At 36.8% G+C, this 23,489-nt stretch overlaps 1 protein-coding gene across 3 annotated transcripts in view; it reads left to right on the plus strand.

The window, feature by feature from the left end:
- flrt2 (fibronectin leucine rich transmembrane protein 2) overlaps positions 1 to 23,489 on the plus strand; it is a 41,263-nt gene that overhangs the window by 12,264 nt on the left and 5,510 nt on the right. Inside the window, exon 1 of one of the 3 annotated variants that reach the window (XM_031891150.1) lies at positions 20,463 to 20,671. The exons of the other annotated variants lie outside the window; for them this stretch is intronic. The gene's annotated coding sequence lies outside the window, so the exon portion shown is untranslated. Of the gene's footprint in view, positions 1 to 20,462; positions 20,672 to 23,489 lie in introns of those variants that run through there. 3 annotated transcript variants of the gene reach the window in all.

Genomic DNA, 23,489 nt, shown 5'->3' on the forward strand with positions numbered 1-23,489 from the left:
ATATACATATATATACACACACACACATATATATATATATATATATATATATATATATATATATAATATATATAATATAAAATGATATATATATCATTGTTGTAATATAAAACTGTGTTTCACTTTATTTCATTTGCAAGGGTATTAAAAATTACCTTGGTTCTATTACCAATATTAATGCTCTCATCCTTCAGTTTGGGATTTGACTGAGCTAAGAACTTCTTAATGACTGTATGTAATAATGTACTGTAAAATAGAGTAGTTGTCACATTGTCCCATCTAAAACTCTGCTAAGCAATGGTACATACCTGTGATGTGAAGGTTACAGCATGTTCTTTCATGTAAGGCCAAGTCTGGTAATGTAAAGATTTCCTTCTGCAGAATTCTAATTTCTCCTTCTGTTTTTCAGTTCACCAGCTCCCCCTGTTGCTCTATTCATGAAATATCTTCTCCCTATGAAAGAGATCATTATAAAAGCCAGTGTTCTGTACTCTTGCCTGTGATTTTTTTTTCTTTAAATCTTGAGTGGAACAAATACCTAGCCCTGCTGTAACTTTAACATTAACCTGGTGCTATTAATCTTTCTTCACTTTCATTTTTATCAGCTAATGCCAGAAAAAAATTATTTTGACCAGGGTTACTCATATTTTCCAGCCATGTATTCGTATGACAGAATGTATTGTCACTGAAAATAAATGATAAAGGTCAGTTTGTGGTGTTTGGTGGAAGAAACACCTTTCTGTTGGCTAAATAAATGATTTTTTGATGTGTGTGTGCAGTATGAAAGTTGGTACGTGATGGAAATCCTGTGAAAGATGCAGCAAAAGACATTTATGGGCTGAAATGAAATGTAAGGTTAGATCAGGTTATAAAGTAAAATATGAAGCTGGGAATTAGCCCTCTAAGCAGTATAAAGAAGAGTTCTTTGGGTGGGCCAAGCTGTTTTAATGTGGTTTCTGGGATTGTACTGATGCGCTAAAAAACAAGAAGTGTGCTGGAGCTTTCATTTGTTCCAGTTGCCTTTTGAATTATTTACCAATAATTTATCTTGTTCTGCTGCTGTAAGCAGAACTAACCGTTAATGCGGCCTAAACAGAGGCTCCCAGCTGCTGAGCCAGAGGGGAAGACTTTGATTAAAATACAGAGAAAAGGCAAACTAAATTGTGGTGCTTTCATCCATCTTTAAAGACAAAAAAATCCCCAAAACTTGCATGCAGAATGGAATACTTTTCCTTGTTATTTTGTGTTTTTTTTACACGTATTTTAACACAAGTATTTATCATAAATTTTTAACCACAAAGCAGTATTTTTCCCGGATTTTGAAAGGGATGAGGAAATGGCAGATTAATAAATCAATGGAACCTGAATTTTTACAATGTTTGAAGGATTCTGCCTTTGTTTTTTTTACCTGTGTCATCATGCAAAAGGTATAGCTGCTCCTGAATTCCTGTTGTATTGCATTAGTTATGTAGCATGCAGAAGAACTTCAGTCATTAAACTACCAGTGTAAAGAAAAGACTGATATGTTAAGCAAAGGCAAAGACTGATGTCTAGACTGATAGGTAGACAGATATCTTTCACAATGTTCCTACTTTTCTGAGCAACTTGCCCTTTTGTATATTTTCAGTTAACGTAGCTAAAATGGTCAGCCGTAGAACAAAATCTTTCACAAGTGGAATGGTTAAAATGAATAACAATGCCGTGTGCAGTTCCCTAAAGCTATATATAACTCGCTGGCCGCCTCCATGTGTTACGTCTATGGGAGGCTTTGTGCTGCAATACAGTTATTTGTGTGCAGACATTCAGTAGGATACAATATGATATTTTTGTAACTCAGCTCTCAGTAATATCTGTGAAGGGAATTTTACGCTGAGAGGGAATGAGGTATGAAGGGAAAGTAAGCAATGGAGGAAGAAATGTCTCCTGACCCTGCCTATTAGCTTACGCTAGAAATTGTCTTTTTACTTCACTGCCATCCTGTTGGTGTGCCAGTGCCACTAAGCCTCCAGGACCTTGTGGGTTAAATTAAGTTTGCTTGATTTCTGCATTTTGTTTGTTCTTTGCTAAAGAGCTGTGACATTTTGCTGTGCCCTAAGCAGGAATAATGAGCTTTGCTTTGCGCTTATGAAACTATGAGATGAACTCAGTCTGATTCCCAAAGAGAATGTGACTGCAGACAATGTCCTCATCTAAAAAGCCAAGTGTCTGATACACATTTCTGCACAGAGGAGAGAGCTGCAGAACCTCTTATGCTACTTGCAATTTTTGTACAGACTTATACTAGTGACTAATACCTATCCAAGTTATAAGGCTTTATTTTTCTCCAAATGAGTTAATAAGAACAAAGTGGTTACATGTTACCCGGGGGTTGTATGGGGTGTAGGAGTTCTTCTGTTACACAGAAACAATTGTCAGTCTCACTCAGTCATATGATTCATTAGATTGCTGCTGATCACATGCTGTTGGTCACATTGGTAAAGAGAATAGAAATTGTTGCTCAGTGCTTTTATCACCACGCAGGGCCACAGTCTCGCTTGACCTCAAGTACCATTCCTCCCACTCTCTCACTGCTAAAAACTTTGAGCAATGCCCCTCTAACAAGAATTGCTGCTATTCTCTATATAGAAAGTATAACAGCTTATGGTATAGAGAGTCATTCACTTGTTTATTACCATCTGGGCACACATTAATGAGTTTTCCTGGCCTCGGGGGCCGTAGTACCAGCTCAAAGTGAAGATGAAATCTGCACCCCAAATCAGGGCCGTATTTACATTTTATGTTGCCTTGGGCTGTTTTTGTTGCAAAATCCCCAACCCAAGTCGATAAGATAACTAATGTAGCTCTCTTCATCCTAACTCAGTTAATTAAATTAGTTGAAATTACTTTTTAAACCTCCCCTAAAGTAAGTGATAGTTCAAACTGTAAGCATTGATGGACATTTTAGAATCTCAAATTTACCAGTACCAGCATCCACAATCCAACCTGTTCTGCCTAAACCTTAAAAGAAGGACATATTTGCAGCATAAAATTGATTAATTGTTTACTAATGGGATAATTTTTCTATATTATGTTTTTCTATAAAAAAAAAACATTCCTGAAGAATGGTATTTGAAATACCCACTACAGCTGTGCAGAAAGGTGAAGCTCAGAGAAACCTGCCAGTGAGTTTATTAGCGTGAGCAGTAGCCGCCACCATGAAGACATTTATGTCTATGTTGGGAAACTCCCTTGTAACTGTAGTGATGCCAACTAGCACAAAATATGTACAGTGTCATTTTTATTATTTATCAATGAAATACTAACTTATTACACAGCAGTTTTCATTTGGAAATAAGCATGCATGCTTTATAATACAGGAACATGCCTTAGAAGCTCACAGGGCCTAAACCAACCTCTTTTCAGCTTTACATTACATTACATTAACATTTATTTATAAAGCGCCAACATATTCTGCAGCACTGTACAATAAGTGGGTTACATACATTGGACATACAGAGTAACTTATAAAGCAATCAGTAACCGATACAAGAGGTGAAGAGGGCCCTGCCCAAAAGAGCTTACAATCTACAAGCTATATTAATGACCTTGCTCTGTACCCACTATGTAAGAAAAATTTCCATGGTGTTGCAGTTACTGCAGACTTGTGCTGTTTGTGTAAGAGGCAGTAGGTAGATACTAGATTCTGCAGGTAAATATTCGCTTCATGAAGTTTTTCTTTCTTTTCTCCTTCGCTGTCAGCGTCTCATTGCCAAATCGACACATCATTTCTTCTTCCATACCCCCCTCTATTGGTGCTGCACACTCTGCATTGACTCCTGCTACTTTCCCCTTCCCTTCTGCAGTTTTTTTACAAATCACAGTAAATCTCTCAGGCCGCATTAAGAGAAAGCCGTTCACTGCTCCCTTATCTACAGCTTCTGAATTTGCTGTAATGAAAATACATCTTTTAGAGCAAAGCAGAACATCCATTTACAATTGTAAATGGAAATTACAGTGCTATAATAACAGAGAAACAGATTTTCTTTTTCTGCCCCGAGCTGGCAAACGTGTCAGTGATGACTGAATGCAATGCTTCTCTTTCTTTGCTTAGAGGCATGTCAATAACTGCCTCATATCTAAAGCAAAATCAATGTGTTTTTAGACTTCTTGTACTCTGTTCAGAAAAAAGGCAGGAGAGAAATAAAGCTGCATTATGCATTTTACCCTAGAAGCACTTATTTCTAATGCCAGAGGCATTCCACCTGCATGATAAACATGTTTGTGCTTAACTGGCTTCTGCTGTTATAAGCTACGCTAGGAACACATTGTGTGGCATGGAAATGGTTACCAGTGGCCGTAATTCAATTATAAGCCAATATAACTTGAAATCTTTAACTCTGCAGGAATTTTAAACACTCCTCAGCAGTTACTGAACTACCATCCCACCTATCTACCTCCCATACTATCTCATAAGGGAATTTAAAACATTCTAAGCTGAGGTCCATTTGACATCTTTTCTAAAAAATATACCTGATTTATATAGGGGTGATATACATCTATGTACATCATGAGGCCAATACTGTAGGTCCTGTTTAAAATATGTACTATTTATTTGTTTTCTTTATAAAACCCATATTGTTTTTGCTTTGTTTTTTATTATCAATCACTAATGAATCATTGTTTTTTTTATCATTTACCTCCTCCCCCTGTGTTTTAACAGAAAAAATAAACCTCCCAATAAAATAGGCCCACCCTTCCCCTAATACATGTCCAAAGAAGCAAAGAGCTTAAGAACACTATAAATTACCTGTTTTATTACATATAAAACAGCACTGCATAATATTAATATATGGATAGAAAATGTTGCATTAATTGTGCATTAAAGTTATCAAAACACATTTAATAGATTTCATTGCCTTCAGCTTGCTTAATAACAGATCATGTAGTACCAGCTTCCAATTCTAGCAAGGTAAGAGAATCGACTTGGCATATCTGAAATCTCTGATTCTTTCCATGTCCTGTAGTTTCTCATATAGGCATAGGTCATTGAGTTCTGGCAACATGCTGTAACAAGCAGAATGTCCATTTGATGGATTGCTGTCTAGGAATGTCCATGACAGGTGCAGACATTATTGACAATAATGTTGACTGGGGGCAAATGATCATTTCCCTTATCAGTTTTGATTTAGACTGAATAATTCAGCCAGTATAGGATGTTCATGCTCAACCTAGTTGTGCAGGCGCCACATTCAGATTAATCAAATTTAGCCAAACACATTGGTGTCTCAGTTGGGTAAGGCTGTGCTTGTTGTGCAATCCAGCTGAAGAGGAGGTTTTTGTACTGTATATATTTAGCTCTAAAATTCAGCTTTAATGCCCATTAATTGACAGACAAAAATCATAGCACTTGCAATAATATTGGCAACAGTACATTAGGAAAAGAAGAATATCATTTGCAAAACTTGCAAAGATATTATTGTTATCTGACAGAAATTTTATTACCTGTCCTATCAACTAAATGATGTATCGCCATTGCATGAAAATTGTTGGGACGATTATTCATAGCCCATACGCAGTCCGAAAATCATACAAAACTTTGTCTCATACTATTATATAGGCACATGTATGGCCAGCTTAACTCAAGGACTGTTTTCTAAAGGCTAATTTTCTTTAATAACTGTACTCATAATACAGTCTACTGCTTCTCTTTTACTGCTACTGCATTGTCTTTCTAAAATTGCACTGCAGTCCCAAATAGAGCACTGGGATGGCCAGTTTAAAAAGGAGAATCAGATTTTGCATTACAGATTCCAAAAGTACCAGCTAGTCAACCCAGGAGGGCCAAGGACAAGTACAAATATGTGACAACTTGTCCACATAGTCAGCTATTGAGTTGCCACATTATTGTAACTTTGTATTTGGGTTTTAATTCCCCAAAAATGAAATCATTTTTAAAGTTACTTTCTGTAGTATACAATTTTACAGGTTTTACACAAGGACAGCTGGCAGTTTGCACAATGTGAGACTGCTAGACCTATCGAACCAAATATATTCCATACTTTATATCTTTTATATATCTTGAACAAACAGAGGCAGCATAGATGATTTGCTCCATGTTTAACATAATTTCCTATTGTCCTTTGTTAGGCTATTTGCAGTGCACCTCCTTCGCCAACAGCAAAAGAAAGGAATTGTTTCCCAGGAATACATTATAGCATCATTTATTAAAAATATATTACTGGGCCTGTATCCCTGAACTGAGAGTTAATTATTATTATAAAAATGTGAAATGATGTGTTAATAGTGTTCATTTAACAGGAGCTTAAAGTGTACTTCCACAGGATTAATTTAAGTGCTTCCCAGCTTTCTAGAGGTACAAAGTGCTTGGAAAGTTGAATAACTTCATCAGAATCTATGTAAGGACTGACCTCCTGGCTTCTTTTTTTCTGCTTTTCTGATCCTAAGCTTGTGATGTAATCCCCCCAAATCTACCTTAATCCGTGTCAGTGTGGGTTCATCCCTCTATGATGTTACAGGAGTTTCCTGATAACATCCGAGAGCAGAGATGCGGAGTGCTTGCTTGCCAAGATAAGTATTTCCCATGAGGCTTCAGGACAGTGCTAGAGAGACATAAATGAACTGCTGAGAGCATTACTTGTCTTAGCAAGGTCATCAGGACCATCATGGATGAATTCCTTTTGCTTGCGTGGGTCACAAGCACACTATAGCCATACTATATACAGTGTATTCTAAAATACCATATAAGTCACTGAAATATATTAATGGAAAAAAATGTATATAAAAAGCAAAGTAAAAAGCAAACCTATCAGTGAAGAAGAAATTTATTATTAAAACATATAACATAAAAAGAATAGGGCTTGTTTGGGTTGGGGAGTTAGTCTCCCTACTGCATCTTGTGGCAAATAATGTACAAAAAGTAGCTTCTTCTGATTGTGAATAATAATCTTTTTGGGACAATTTTTATGTATCAGTATGCTAACGTATCAGTATGCTATATATACTGTATATATTCTATTATATATAGGCTGAAAGTTCTGCTGTAAATAAGACTCTTACCTGGTGTCTCTCTTTAGACCATATCACCCCATCATTAAAAAATTAACGTTTTGCCTAATGAAGGAAAATGTAATTCTAAGCAACTATTATGGACTGTTATAGACAGGTTTAGTTAGTTGCTTCTCTTGACATTTAAACAGATGTGCAGGAGATTCTAGGTGCCCATCTGGTGCCCCTAGAATGTATGGGATGTAGGGATAACACCCTACTTTGACCACCAGACCACATGCCTTTATGGCTTCTTGTTACAGAAGAGGAAGGGTTTTGGAGCTTATGTGTAAAGGCAGCAGGTAAACAGTTGCAGTTAAGTCTCTTCAAGCTAAATTAGTAACGTCTGCATAAAAACTAATGATAACTAATACAAAAAAGAAATAACATCATATTAGCTATGATTTTTCAGCTATTTATATTTCCATACAGACAAAAAATTCTAAATAATAGCAATTCTTTAAATGCTAATCTTACTTGAATGTAAAATGCATGTAATAAAAACCAGATTTCTTGATTATTAATAACAATAGTCACACAGGCATTTACATAATAATATTGAGTGTTAATGAATTTTGGCCCTAGAAACCTAACTGCCAAGTATTAAATAGATTACAAGTCCTTGTACACAGGAGCAGCGAAAGGTGAATGCTTGCATGTTTCAGGCGACTAGTTGAGTTCTTTGGTAACATAATCCAGCAAAAGTAACCTGATCTATTGATTGTGCTGTGAATACTTCATTAACTTTTGGTTGTCTGCCTAAATCCACTGCATAGTTTTCTTGCAGGTGATTAATACTTGCAGGTGCCCCCTCCATAGTACCTGCTGTCCTCGCTTTTCCGACGCTTGTCTCTGTTGTGGAGGAATTAAGTGATTTCAACTATAAGCTCTTTTTTATAGAATGAGGGTAACGTTTGCCTATCTCTTTTACAGCCTTTTACTCCTACTAGGAGATTGAATGTCCTTTATGACTGAGATTAAACACCTGTGACCAAGTCCTTGTTTGGAAGGGTGTGGCAGTAAACACCTTTAAGGAATTATTGTCTATTCTTTTCTGTTCTTACAGAAGTCAGTATGATTTAATTTCCAGAGATATCTTGCATGAGTGCTTATGCTTAAATGTACCTTGAAAGCCTATGAAAGAACTACAAATATATTATATTAATTCTTTATCCCGGGCACAAATTAAAGGGTCACATAATGTAAATTACACAGTTGAGCATTTCTTTTTTTAAGTGGACCCCAGATGTAGGTTCACCCTTAAACATACCTTTTTGAGCATATGATGCACAGCATGATGGAATACCTTATGTAATTGTTTCTCAGGCTGCCCAATATAAGTCAACCCAAAAAACTGATTTATTTCTAGAATATTTATTATTGCTGGAAGAAACTTCATGTTATTAACCTCAAGCCTTCAGTTCACATGTATAGACTAAACAAATCCTTTCTACAATATAAGTAATTTAAGACATTGCTTTATATTGACTTAAGCAAAAAGGATATTTATTAAAAGGGTCTTCCTTTATCAAGTGATGAAGTCCATGCAGCACTAGGAAGGGAAGCAGTGTCATTAAAAATATGCTATGTTTAGGTCAACGCTTGTCCTCTTATGTTACTGCCCTAATTAAGTTATTTGGCATAACTGCAATGGCAATGTACTTTTCTTTGGCGTACTGTGCTTTTACAAATATAGACCTTACTTAGTGGTTCACATGGAAACTTCAGTTACACATACCTATGAAAAGCATAATATTTTTCAAGGGTAATATAGACATATATAAGCTATTCTTATATCTACAGTAATAAGTATCATGTCAGATGTTGTAGTAATTATTATGTTGGATGGCATAGAATAGCTGCCCTACTAACTAATAGGTAATGGTGGTGTTTGATGAATGGTGCCATCAATATCCCCCCCAAAAAAATGTGCAGTATCCAGTAGAAGACTTTGTTTAGGGTTTCTTACTAAATTACCCAAATAAGCATAGAAATTAGTTATTTTTTAATCCATTATTAAATAAAAATATACTTCTTTGCGGTGACCCCAGTTATTACAAATTGACATGACATTTATGTTTTTGTAATCGTCCGGTTATTTACAATTTTTTTATTTCTATCCCTCTTTTTTTTTGGTTTTACTGGTTGCCATAGAATTAGCAGGTAAGCTGACCCCTAATGTTTGTTGCAAGTTCAGAATCACAGTGGAAATCGAAAGCAGACTTTGTTTCATGGTATCAGGTTCGTCTGGTGTCTGTCACATATTCATATTTCTTGGAACAGACGCATGCCCTTACTTGTACTTTGCTGAAACCCTATCGTACAAAACTTGTTCTCTAGACACAAGGCCAAAGGCTACTTGATGCTATCTAGCTATTTAGTCTGATGGAGTAATAGAACTGTACCTTCCATTGTCTCCCTTACACAGCTTATGTGATATGGCTGGAGGCAAATTACTACTTAGAAACATACATTACAATTGCAACAAAACTAAATGCATTCAAGCATGCAACACAAAATTTCACAGCTGCCTTAAAATATATCATTTTCATCTTTGACGGAATGAGGTCCAAATCAGAGCTAATAATAATCCATTTCTGACAGACGGGTTATTAATGTGTTCCTGTGCAAAGGCCACATAGGATTAATTCTAAATTTGTTGCCTTTTTTCCCCCATGGATCATCTGTCAAACTATATCGGAAAAGAACATTACACTGTAATTTTAACTTCCTTATGTTATGTTACAAGATCATGGGTGTAACATAAGGTAAATGCTATTTTTGTGGTTTGCCAGCTAGAAACTTGCCCCAAGAAGGTAATTTACCCAAGTGTCTAACAGTGGATAGGCCGCTGCTCAACCTGTCCTGATGACTCAAAGCCATTTGCTCATTTACCAGGTTGCATATGCCAGGACAAGGCATGGCTGCAGTTGGTGAGTAATATTCATGTAGGAATTTGAGGTTCTGCTGTTCCAGTCATACTGCTATTTGAGCTCATCCAGACTGACATATGAGAATGACAGCATAACCCTTTGCTGTCACATTTCAAATCCAGAATTCTGGCTGCTTGTCTAATCCAACCCCGATTGTGCTTTCAGTGGGACTTGAGATTGGCGACATAGTTCTGACAATATCAAAATATACTGACATAAGGGTCAGAGGATGGAAAAACCACATAAATAAATAAGGAAGTCTTGAAGAGAGGGTAATATTTTTATGCTGGGCACTATGGGTAGTTGGAGAATTACGCAATGAATGTCACATTCCCAGGTAGTTGTACCTTCCAGGAGCAGAATAACCCATGCCTTTGAAAACCCATTCCATCTTTTATTTACTTTAAAAAAAGTAAATAAAAGATGCTAATTCTTAAATTGAAATAGAATGTGTCCATGGCCCAAGGCCCTTCACCCTTCAAGATAAATAAGATCATGGCACATATTCTTCTCCTAGTGGTAGGTGGATTTTAGCCCAAAAATGCACAGTTTCTGGAAAAATTCTTCTGAAACCAACAGTGACATGCAGTTTACATTCATGCAAATGACAGGATGCACACCAGGGTTCAAGTGCTTTACTAAGTCTAAAAGTCTGAAATCCATCTATGTGGTTGCTGTTGCCGGAAAGATTCATTCATGTTCAACACTTGATTAGTAGTTTTAGTCAAGAAGTATTTCTGTAGATCAAAACTACTAGAAAACTTAATTTCCCCTGTAAATTAGACACTGGCAACTTCCCAAAAGGTACTACGTTCTCAAAAAACCCAAAGACCAGTATAATAGTATAAAAAAAGGTGGCATCCCTAAATTCCGAATGGAACAAGTGGTAACAGCTGGAATGGGGCATTTTGATCGCCACTCTTTTCCACCTGATTATGGCAGCAGTCAAATCGTCCCATGTGCCACTGGGTGTTAGTAACTTTTTCAGTTGAAGCTGGTGCGTGTTTGCTAGTTTCAAAACATACATCAGGTCTATAGATATTATGTGTAGATTCAGGCTGTGAAAACAGAAAACAGAGAAAGGTTGCTTTGACTTTATCTGTGACGAAAAGGAATGTTGAACCAGCCCAAACCTTGTAACATTAGAACCACTCTTTAAGCAAAAACAATAGAAGCTATTATAGAAACTGTGCAGAATGCTTTGTAACGATAAATACTTCTAGCAAATTCTAAGTAGAACAGCAGTTTCAGTGTATTTGTCACCATATAGCAATTCATCTGTCAACAGCTACCTGGCTGGTCACAGACACTGAATATCTCCCTCAAGGTCACCTTTTGTGTTGGTATCATCAGATCAGAGCTCATCCGATAAACTATGAATTGTCTTTGCTGTGAAGATACATCACTGTCTGCTAATTTCATTTCATTTATTCTCCTGCCGAGTCGGCACCTCAACAGGAAGTCGAACATTTAAAAGTATTTTCTTGAACAAAAGTGTGTAAATTAACCGTGAATTAGGTGTGTGTTAAAACTATATTTTTGTGGGGAGGCCTATGTCAGAACGGTGGGTTAGATACCTACCAAAACTTGCACTTACCAGGGAAAAACCTTCCACCATGTTAGTGGTTTAAACAGACAACCATCAGCCTCCTGTCATAAATTCCTAATAAACCTTACAGATTACAGAAAAGATTACTGTAGGCTCGTTTGTTTTTTTAGCTTTTTCTGGTGGGGTGAGATTTGTTATCAAACAAGACATGCTTTGCATGTTTTAATCTGGTATTTTGCAGGTAAAGGTTGAGGTTATTTACCTTGGCTTCTTGCTGGAACGTGGCTTTGGTGTACAAAAGTCCTGTATACAAGTTGAGTAATGTTTGTGGTATTTTCCATTTGTGCTAACTAGACAGTAGTGTACATCAGCTGAAATATTGATTTACCAAATGTGTGAGGCCACTTATATGTTTTAGTTCAGAAGATAAATACCAGTTACCTCACATTTAGCAGCATCTGTCTGTACAAACCATTTAATATAGACCTTGATCCCTTTCACTTCTGCAGGCCTTTGGCTAAGGTCCACATTTCCTCACCAAACTCTTAAAGTACTGCCCGTACCTTGTTACTTTTTGCCCATCCTGTGAGGGTTTTTCTTACAAGCTAGAGGATATTCAGTGCTTGAAATGTGTAATGCTGTCCATTTATTAGGACACATAGGTGAACACACAATGTTTTGGGGGGTATTAGTTTTCCCTATTTCTCAGGAGACAATGCTTTCAGGTATTCTGTATTAGTAGCCAGTGGCCTTTTTTCTTTAACCTAACTTTCTTCAAACCTAACTTTAATCTAGACACTTTCTAGTAAAAGGTATGGGAGAATGAATTTCGAATCCTAGTTTTAAGATTACATTGCCTTGCAGCAGATGAAATTCTGTCTAAAAAGTCTGTGACTCAACAGAAGTACATATTTTTCAAACCTCAGAAATGGGACCTTCTCTAGCTCTTGTGTTTTAGCTATTGGTCTGGGAATAGTGGCATACAGCTTGTGCCCTTAGTTATGCAGTTATCTACATTACACCATGGTGACATAGACGTAGGTCAGGAGTGGCCAAATCAAAAGCCAGTACTGATAAAAATATGGCTTGCTATAGACAGACTACTGTCATTGGAGAATTTTGTTGCTGTGTTTTTTTGCGTTTACAAAGTCTGTTGGGTTGCCACAAAATGCATTTTGTGAGACAGGGGATCAACTAATAACAATCATGCTATTGTTTTCTGTTTTCATAATACAAAGCTGGCTTTTTGCTAATTTTTTGTTAATTTCTCCAAAATATATAGCCATATATATAGTTAGAATTACTCCAAAAATATATTTCTCCAAAGTATATAGAGTTAGTATCTGGTGAGACTAAACCCCCAGAGCCTTCATTATTCTCTTCCAATAAACTAAAGAATGAGAGAATAATATGATTTCTGAAATTACAAAAGAACAGTGATTTGCTCCTTTTGCACTGCTGTAATGGAGAGATAAATTATTTATTGGCATGCTCTACAGTAGATGAATCCTGGCATGTCATTGGGTTTTTGGAGATGAGCGCACTTTGTAGCCAACATATTAACTGTTTCCAGAATCCAAAAGCTAAAACCACAAATAAATTAGCAAGTATGCAGATGTACCCTGCAAATACAACTAATAGTATGCATGTATGTCTATGTAGCTTTGTATTATTTATTTTTATTAGGCTTCTCCATAAAATGTAAGTATATTAAGTCTCAAAATAGAATTGGCCTTATAATATATTTTGCTGAACTATCTTTGGGCAATGTCAGACAATCCACTATTAACTACCAAAAAAAGTAGGCAGAAATAACAAACAAAAATTGAGCGATGACACATAGGGCTTGGGTTGGAAGCACCACATTGCAGTTAATTGATTGAGCTTCAAGGGAACAAACTCCTTACTGGAGCAAACAATATCTGAAGAAAGTATAGGTGACTTAGCTGGGCATGTGACCCCAGCCTTGTGTATACAGGGTTTTCTGGATAAGGGATCTTTCCCTAATTAAGATCTCCATACTTTAAATCTACTAAAAATAATTCAGCATTAAATTAACCCAATAGGATTGTTTTTCCTCCAATAAGGATTGAAGGAAAATAAAATAAGAAAATATAATGTACTACTGCCCTACACTGGTAAAAGCTGTGTGTTTGCTTTAGAAGCACAACTATAGTTTATATAAACAAATCTGATGTGTAGCCATAGAGGCAGCCATTTAAACTCTGCTATCTGCTATGTAACCTGTGCCTTTTCTCCTTTTTTTCAATTTTTATGGCTGTCCACATGGCTACAGAACAGCTTTATTTATATTAACTTTAGTAGCGATTCTGAAGCAAGCACACAACTTTTACTGGTGCAGGGCAATAGTACATAATATATTAATTACTTTGATACACTTTTATTATTTGATTACACAATTTTTTGGTGCTACTGTTCCTTTAATTATATCTTAATTGTGATGAAGTACAAGGTATTGTTTTATTTATTTATTGTTCAAGCTTGTTGATATCCTATGAAAAAAGGTTATTTGTTTAGATATCAACTTATACTTATACTCCTACATTGCAGAGTAGCGATAAGCTGTTTACAATACAGGTCTTCTATTTACTAAGTACAGAGGTTTGTACAGACAGTAGGCGTGAAATTTGGTTGTTGTAGACATTATAATCTCTTGGAAGTCATTAGTTCACTTATTCTTACATGCACAATGGTTCTGTTTAAGGGGAGTTGTCAGAAAGAAGTATATTGTAGACTTCACACCGATTAATGCTGCAATATCACCCCTTCCCTTTCCCCCCAGCAGCTGATCAGCAGAACAATGGGAAGGCAGCAAGATAGCAGCATCCTGACAGCTGTATTGCTAAAAGTGGTAGATATCAGAAGAGCACTCAATAGTAAGAAATCCAGGTCTGCTTGGGACTCCTCCAGTTACATGGGAGTAGGAGTAACAATAGTTCACCTGAAAGCAGTTCTAATGTGCAGCGCTGGCTCCTTCTGAAAGCTCAGACTCAGGCACAATGCAGTGAGATGGCTGCCTACAAACCAATATTACAACTAAAAAAATACATTTGTTGGTTGAACAATAAAATTTTAAATAGTAGAGTGAATTATTTGCTATGTAAACAGCGTAATTTAGAAATAAACATGACAGAGTCCCTTTAAATAATGAGGCCTAATCTTACATGCGGTTGCAATTACTGACTTAAAATTCCTCTTATTCTTTGACTTTTACTTACTTTGACTCTGTTCTCTTTCTGCTATAGCACTTTCTTTATTATGCTTTCTTAGGCTCCTCTTTCTCATAGGTTGTCCTATTTGCTTTATTTTTCTCATTTCACTTATTTTCTCCCATCTCTGTCTGTCATTGGTTCCTTTTTTATTTGCAGTCCTCATGTAATGTCATCTGTGTCGTTTTTCCTCTCTTCTCCTTTCTGTTTCCTCAGTATCCACAGATTTTCAGACTAGCAAAGAACCAAAACCTTGCAAGAATGGTGAAATATAGTGTTTAAAATGTAGGTGGTGTTGCCTTTCTCACTAGTTTCTGTATAGCGTGCATGAAAATGTCAGATCATATTGCTTCTTACAGGGGATATCAAGTTGCCCAGGAATGTTCCCTTATTTTGCTATCTCCCACACTAGAGGTAAATGTCTCATTACTTCACATTTACTGCAGTTACACTAAAGACAAAGCAAGATATAATTGGGGAAAAGCATAATATTGGATGCCCTATACTTAAATCTTCTAATTTTGCTTTATAGTCTAACATTTAGAACTGTGTTCTGCCTTCCATTTAGTTTTTTTTTCAGCTAAGGGTTATGGCAGCCTTACTGCACATTATTTTTGGACAAAAGACCAGCGTGTACTTGTAACTGCAGACCTTACTATCTGTCCTAATGGTTCATTCTAAAGCTCCAGATATCTAAAATCACTTTCAGCAGTGTCTGTGCGCTCTGAAAGCCGTCTTTCAAATTATCTAAAGACACATTTTGCCCACATCTCCCAAGATAAAAGCAAACTGCTAGCTTCATTGTGCAGAATAATTCATATGGGGAGAGCAATTTACTTACTGAACAACTGCAGGTTGTCTGCAGAAAACACTAGAGGCGGAATATTGCACACATATCAGCTTCTACTTTTAAAATCTATTGTTGTTTAGTGAAGTGCAAGATGACTACAGCTAAATATATGTCTCTTTAAAGATAATGGCTATGCAAATTGGGATTTAGTGATTTCTGATACTTTTCTTCAAGTTTCTGAAAATATTATTCATACACAAGTGTTTGTCAGAGGGACCACAGCAATAGATTGCATGGAAAGTCTAAAAATATTCATACAGTCGGGATCTTGAAAACTCAAACGCAAGTTTTATTCATATCACATATTTTTTGAAACAAGTGGAAATAAAAGCAACAACAGATGTTTAATATTTTTCTAAACCTCATTTAGGCAAAGTGCAAACCTTTCATTCAGTAACTTTTGCCATGCTAGGGGATGGATTCTGTAAATGTTAATGGACGTGAGTGCCGTGCAGAGCAAATACATAATTATACAGGGAATCCTCATATTAGATGACTTCCCATGTGTTTTAGGATCAGCTACATACATCTGCTTGACATCTAATTGTAGAACTTGCAAGAGAGTTATCTAATGTAACATAAGTTAAGAATCCAAGCAGAAATCTTGAAGGCAAAAGGTACATATGTAGGCTGGTACTAAGCAGTTGCCTACACATGTGGCAAATTTATTATAGTGTATGAGCCAACATCACTGGTGGTGTTGCCCATAGCAACAATTAGATTTGAATGGTCACCTACAAGTTACATTGCCAGTGATTGGTTGCTATGGTGCTTATCGTGGTGTTGACTTACACACTATAATAAATATGCCCCAATTATTTAGTTCTAACTAACTAAGCTATAATTGGAGCCAATGGACGTCCTCTTAAACATGAGCAAATAATCAAGTATAAATGTCTTTACTTTTTCCATGCTAAACTTTTCCACTTTGCCTTGGCTACAAGAAAACAACTATCAAGATAGATCCTGTTCATTTAGTTAGCCATACTGGGCAATTATACAACTTAATGTTGTTCAGAACATGATAGAGAAAATATGTTCAAAAACATGGCTTATGCCCATATAACATGGGAAGTATTCCCATTAAAGTGAATGGAAAGAGTTAAAACTGTAACCCTGGTAATTTATTTGAAACTCCTAGATGATAATGGCATTGTCTGCCCGCACACAGTGCTTGAACATCAGTTTCAGGGCACAGGAAATAGTGTTAGATACCCAAGACATGGTTATTACTAATGAAGCACTTTATCTAAGCTCAGATTCTTAAGGCACGTTGAGTGATGGTTACTATTTGGCTGAGAATTTTCTTTTCACTGGTCAGAGTAACTTGAATCCCCAGCACAAGCAGAATGTGATAATCTCCTGGTGACTGGAACTGAAATGTGGACCAGTTGTCCCTGCCACAACAGCTGTGGCTCCAATTTTATCAAGCCTGGTATCTTGAGCAGGCATGGAATCACTGCCTCATCTGGGACTGATGGCATTTTCACAGCAGTGGAGAGGTGACATTTTCACTTCTTCTATTCTAGAATTTACATTGTTTTGTACTAATAATAAAAATCAGTTCCATACTCTCTGTGTGTGTATATATATATATATATATATATATATATTTAGATGGGCTCCCCCCCACATTTACTGTTTAGCAACGCCTGTAAAGAGATAGCTGAACACCCATATGAGGTTTTCATAGTTAAGAACAGGTGGCCTGAGTGCTCAGTTACACTGCATAAATAGGCCTATAATATTAAATTGTGCTTCTCCAGGGGAGTGGTACAGTGTTTCGGGGTGTGGAATCTTATTATTGGAATAGTCTGTTAATTGACATTCATTTTGTACACCTATATCAGCAAACTCTGCCCCCTTAAATAGAGGGGCATTTGAGAAAAACTTGTTAGGCATGTTGGGTGAAATATTTGCAGTCATACTTGGGCATAATCCATATGTTTTCCTGTAGGAAGTAAAGGTTTGTTGAATTAGAAATATCATTATGAGAATAATCCTAGAATCTAGTGTGCCTGTGTGAGCATGTGTGTTCTTAGTGGTGCTATACCAAAAAAAAACCATTGTGTACCGCTTTAACCACTTTGTCTGAAAATATGACATTGGTGATATTTTGTGTATAGCAATCACTCGCTAATGCACACAGGTTTTATGTCGAACAAAAACTAATGGTATGCCTGGAATGCTTTTTCCTTTTCCCATGAAGAAAAAAAAAAGCTGTAAATATATGCAATTTTCCCAGTTTCTTTCATCCTTATGAATATACAGAACAGCCAGCTATAGATTGGCCTGCTTATGTGTATTTTAATGGTGCAACCATTTTGCAGAGATGCAAGTGCCTTGAGGAGAATTGTATCCTTGTGCAAATTAAGCATGGTTATGCTTTAAAACAAATAACTAATTTGTTGGGGTTTGCAGCAGAGGCAGGACTAACAAGTCCATTAATAAAAGTCATGCCCATTCTCCATGGCACGTTTATTAAAGGGGGGAAATAGTATGATAAATCTGAGACATTTGTCCTGTGAAATTTGTTCAGTGATTTCACTTATGCTGACAGCAAAGTGTGGGACAATACCCTGTTATGTGCACAGGACTGTATTTCTATATTTGCAATTCTGCATCTGAGTGGGGCCTGTCATATGGCTTTGTTTCCTAAATCTATGTTGACATACCGTCTGTTAAAGGGGAAAAATGACACTTCCTTTAAAAAGGATATATTTCCCTTTAACCCCCACACAGCTGACACATATGCTTGTTTTTTTAAGTCACAGTCACATATTAGAATACATTTCATATCCAGATACAGAACTGAAGAGATAGGCACATGATTAAGAGGAAAGGCTGTGACAGATGCTAGAGATTTCAGCTCTGTTATTATTGAAGTTTGTCCTGGGATTTCAGGATGATTTCAAAATTAGATATGTTTCATAGGAATTTCCTAGCCTTCTGTTGTCATGGTAAATAACTCCCCCAAACACACATTATTAAATGCATTGGTGGACATTGACAATATCCAACCTGCTAGTGCACTAACTATATCAAAGATTCTGAGAGCTGGTAGTTTAACAACAGCACATAAATGGAAATTAATTGAAGTCTGAAGTCTGAAGTCTGTGTGTGGGTGTATTTCACAGTGTGAGCAGCTAATCTACCTAGAACACTAGATGGCTTGATACTTGGAACCCTATCCTTTTACTACTTTATTCTACAGAGCATTCAGCAGGGATCTCACTGTTGCTGAATGGTAATGTTGACTGGTGATTCTGCAGGTTGTAGTTCAGCACTGGCTTGAAAGCAGTACTTAGAATATTGTGCTAGAATGTAATCTTAAACTTCCCTATGGCTTCATGTTGTGCTGGCACCTACAGCTTTAAGTATGGGTCTGCAGCAGAACCCAGCTCTGTAGAAATGGAAGCTAATTACAGTAATTTATGAGTGATATATGTGTGGCCAGGCTAGGTCAGGAAACTTTAAGGCTATTACCCACTTTTTACTACATTATGTTTAACATTTTCTAATTGCTGGATCTTTTTTTACAGGAAAGAAAAGAGAAAATGTTAGTCTTTACATAAAATGTAGGGCTCCTGGTTGTAAATAGATATGATAATGTCTGTTTGTAGTGTACAACTCGTGCTTCCTCATATGACTGACACCTTTGTTAGGGGCTTGTGGGTTCTTCTTGGAAGACCAGCTGAAGTTTGCAGCTCATAATGAAACTGCATAGGCAGCTCATAATACAACTGCTGGAGCATGTCTTAAACAAGGAGCATTTACAAAAGGCTTTTAATGTATGAAAACCACAAAACCATGTGGATTTACCATGTGATGTCATTCATATCTGATAGTCTGATAGCAACAGTGACAGCCGTGTGGTTTCAGAAGTCTTCAGACAAAGATGCTCTCTAGACCCATTGTCCTATGCATTTCTAAAGGTCACTTTCATTAACTGCATCTCAGGGCTTATGCTTAAAAAAAAAACCAAAACAACTATGTCTGTGTTTTAAACTTCCACTTGCTGACGGAGGTTTAGGAGTTGTAGTTTGAAGAGCTATAATTTTTCTAAACTGTAAATGTTTCTCTGTTCTCTATAGACAACTGCAGTGAACAGCTCTGTGTATGGTTCTCATTATTCAAAATATTTCGCCACATTGCACAGGGGATATACAAAACATAGTTTACATTATATGCGTGATGTCTGGTACTCAACAAACTGGTTTATCTTGTCAAATTGGCAAAACCCTAATGCTGAAGTCTAGGAGCACTGCTGACACCTGCTGGTAAAACATAGGGTGCTAATGATAAAAATGCTATCGCAAATCTGCCGGTTTTATTATGAGCACAACATGTTATTTATTATATTATTTACATACTTAATACGGAATACAAATTAGAGAAGTGAGCCCTCCTATAGATAGTTTCTTTTGTTCCTGTCGGAGCATGTTAGCATGGGTTAAAGCAATCTGCACAGCAATTTCCTTTACAAGAGAAACCGTTCTGTGTTAGCAGATTGATATTTTGTTGTTGAAGGACAGCAAAAGGCAACATATCAGATTTTATGATGCAGGCCAAATTGGCCGTTTATTGCCCATCTCAGTACTGTAGCTGACATTTATGGATATTATTGATACTTTCAGTAAGGCAGTTACAGGTACCCAGGTACATTTAACAAAGCTGTTTTTCCCCATGTAAAACCTTAACAGCCAGTAGGCAAGTTACTGTGCAGTATAATGAATATGTCTTTATGACTTCCCTGGTCATATTGGTAATGTTGCGTTCAATGTCATTTGGTTCACACTGCAACGGGTTAAAGTCCTTTCTTTTTTTCTCCCTATTCATCTTTAGGTTGTTAGATGTTTCCCCTGGTGTTCTTGTCTTCTGATGGAATTTCTGAAATGATAACCATCAGGGAGGTTGCGCTGTGCTGGGATTCCTTTGCAGTGTGTTGATTAATGTTGAAAAAACAGTTTCATCTGACATTCATCAGATGAAAAGACTTGTGTAGTCCTGTTCTCTCTTCATTCTTTCCAATATCCATCACTAACCTCACCTATGGAAGCTGCTGGTAGGCTAAAACATTTGTTTTCTTAATGCTGTAAAATATATTGGCTTTAGAAGTATGTTCCTTGGGGGTATTTATGGGACTGGTTGCACCACATTTCATATCAGACACACACAATAAAGGGAGGTAAAGTAATAGAAGCTGCACAACTTGTGACTGGTCTAGTATCCATAGCAACCAATCAGCAGGTAGCATTTACTAATTACCTGTTTAAATGTAAACTTCTGATTTACTGTTGCCAATTTACTAACTAAACCCACCTTTTTTGCAACCTGAACCTAAACTGACCTGTGGTGAGTAACCAATTTAATGGCTTGAACCCAGCAAAAGTTGATAAAGCCAGTTGCAAAAACGTTAAAGGATAAATAGGGCTATAGGACACAGGCTTTTTGGCCTTCTGGAGAAAAGCTATGGTGGGCAAAACACTCCTGTCCATCAGTCACCTTCCCATCAGAGATGAACAAAAAGAACTATACTGAACACATGCAGAATGGCAACAGATGGATCTCTTTTTTGCCTTTTACCACTTTATCTGTGTCCGAAACATTATTTGTTTGTTCTGTCTGGAGTAATTACAGGCGGCCAGGTCAATTTCACAATGGCTTGTATTCCTAACTAGCACAGGCAAGATACGACTGCAGCCTGAATTTGTCCAACCTACAAGTTCTTTGAATTTCTGCTCCACTCAGTCATCCCTATAGGTCCCCATACACGGGCCGATCGTAGCTGCCGATATCGGTCCCTTGGACCTCGCCAAGCGAGCGAATCTTTACGTGTATCGGCACCTTTACAGACACCCTGCTGTACTTCTGCTAGTAACAGACACATTCTAATCTCACCTAAATTTTACACTGATAGACTAGCCCCGACCAGCCATAAAGTTTGGGTTCTACAGCACTAGACTAATTGGGATTTTTGAGACATTCAGGACTAGATGTAAATATGAGGTATATGCAGCTCTGACACACATTGAGCATTCTGCTCTATCAGATAAATTATCAGTGCACTTAACAGCATAATTAAAATGGAAATATTTGCCATAGAATATAAAAGCCCTTATGATATCTAAATTGTCATTTTGCTGTCAGCAGTAAAGTCATAAAATACTTATTACAATTTTCTATGCAGTTTGCTTAAAATGATTTGTGGCTTTGATGTGACAATTTAGATTTTCTATGCTGAGGCTTTAATGACCTCTGTTTATTAAGCAGAACTGGAGTTGGCCTCTAAAGGAAGGTTTGAATAAAGGAGGTAAAGTTGAATGAACTCCAATCCACTTAATATGGATGTCAGGGAACCATTATTAATGCAAAGTTTAGTGCAAAATGCAATATTTTAGGGTGACAATAACCTCATTTTGCACATTAATAGAATGTCTGGTAACACCCTACACATTCTAGCAATAAGGACAGAGTGCAAAGATTATTGATCGCCTGATAGGGTAAGGTATTTGTAAATACAGATCCCCAGTTTCTGCTTCTGGAACCCACAGACAGAATAACTCTCTTACAAGCTTCCAGCTGTTGGTGACCTGTCTGGGAAATGTATCAATGTGCAGCTGCATCTAAGCCATTCTTTCTATGTGTCCCGATTTGCAACCAATTCACACATTTTAATAGCAGTTTTTTACATCACTGTACATCATTTTTGGCAAAGTGTATTTTAACAGCTAGAGTCATGGTGTCATGGACTTCTGAATTTGACATTATTAACACAAGGAAAATGTAATAATAATTAAAAATGGAAGCTAACTCTAATCGTTTATAAGGTTTTCTGATCAGTTGGTGGTTAGTCTAGTTACTTCAACTAATTCCTGCTGGTATTAAACCTCCTATTATCTAATGCAGTTCTTTGGGGTTTTTTGCTTTTAGTTTAGTTTTTATGAGTAACGGTAAATTAACATCTAATACCAAGTCAGAGCTAATGTGATTTAGTAATCAGTCACTGCATTTTTTATATTGTGGGAGGGCTGTTTAATCTTCCCTCAAATACATGCAACTATTGTGCTATGGCTTGTCAGTCATTATTCAGATTGTTCCGCAATAGGACTATGTTGCAACTTTTTTTCTGTTTGCACTGGTGTCCATGGGAATGCTGTAGGATAACATATACAGTGAATACATTTTCTAACAATGATCTTACTTGTATTAACTCGTTGCTCTCTGTAACTTAGTTCCTTAGTTCAAAAACTTATGTAGTTAAAGGAGAACTGATATGTATGACTCATATGGCTCATGCTTCAAGACTGTACTGTTTCAATCATTAGCTGTGACTTACAGGTATAGTAACTTTGGTCTGAAATGGCTTAATGTGGTAAGGTGGAAGCCATATTGGAGTCAGTGCAGTATTTGGGCTGCTGTGGATTGGGCAGAGTTCAGGGGATAGACTGTGTGCAGCATTCATAAACGTCTACCTCACTTGCCATTCTCCGTTGTGTCTGTAGTCTGTCTGGTTAACAAGCTTTTTCACTTAATTCCCACAGTATTTAATACTGTCTGAGAGCTGACAGAGTTTCGGTTAATAACTGTAAATTGGTATAGCAATAGCAGAGAATCCTATAAGTCAAGTGCAGTCATGTCTTTGCATGTGCACAGTGTGATAGAGCTAGTACTGTGGTTTCCTCGGCAACAACTGTGCAGTTACATCATTGTGGGGGGGGGGGGGGGGAGTGAGTCGGACACCTCTCATGATGAAAAAATCTATCCTTATTAAATACATACAGACTGACTTTCCTATTGTTGACAGTTATGAATAAATACAGAACGCAAATTTTTTGGCCATGTGCTTCTACCTGATGTTTTTGGTTTAGATTCCATAAAGT

Source organism: Xenopus tropicalis, chromosome 8 (genome assembly GCF_000004195.4).
Source record: "Xenopus tropicalis strain Nigerian chromosome 8, UCB_Xtro_10.0, whole genome shotgun sequence".
NCBI classification, from domain to species: Eukaryota; Metazoa; Chordata; class Amphibia; order Anura; family Pipidae; genus Xenopus; species Xenopus tropicalis.